This window comes from Poecilia formosa, unplaced genomic scaffold, assembly GCF_000485575.1.
Source record: "Poecilia formosa unplaced genomic scaffold, Poecilia_formosa-5.1.2 Scaffold422, whole genome shotgun sequence".
In the NCBI taxonomy this organism is placed as follows: Eukaryota; Metazoa; Chordata; class Actinopteri; order Cyprinodontiformes; family Poeciliidae; genus Poecilia; species Poecilia formosa.
This window is the reverse complement of record NW_006800361.1, coordinates 519,287-520,023: the sequence shown is the minus strand read 5'-3', so window position 1 is coordinate 520,023 and position 737 is coordinate 519,287.

Below are 737 nucleotides of genomic sequence, written 5' to 3'. Positions count from 1 at the left end.
GTGCCTTAATATTAAGGCACCTAAATATTAAGGTGCCTTATATTACATATCACCTAATTTATATGGTGTATATTTATTAGATCTTTCATGAATGTAACTTATATTTAACTATATTTATTGAATGCATATTGATTGCTGAAATTGATCGTATTTGAAATTACATATAGTGGAGCTGGTTCTACTGTAGGTATGTCTACTTTCTTAGTGTATTAAAATGAAAATTGTGTATAATTTTCAATAAAAATAATGCTTGTGGTGTCACCAAGTTAAAGTCTCTGTTTCTCTCCCTCAGTTCACTAAAGTTTGGATTCATAGACGACTCCATTAGAAAGGTTCAGAAGACAAAAGCTGGTTTTTGAGAGAGTTTGTCTGCTTATCTGTTGACAGTCAATACTGATGGGAATAATGTAAAGTAATGTAAATGAACAGCTTTTGTGAACACTCCCAGGTTGCAAAGCAGTTTTGGGGAAAACTTTAAAAGGAGTTTTCTCAAAAAAATATATTGGAGAGAAAATTCAAATGGCCATCTCTTTTTTCATTTTGTTTTGACTTCCAAGTGTTAGACATCACTGGAAATTTAAGAAGTTCAATTTTTAGAATTAGGAAATAACTCAAATCGCCCCTGGATAACCTTGTTTCTACTTTTGGTGTGGCCGGTCAAAAATGTGCGATTTCTCCTTCAGGTTAAATCTTTGTAGAAATCCTCTTACTGCTCTGCATACGGTCAGCCAGCTCCT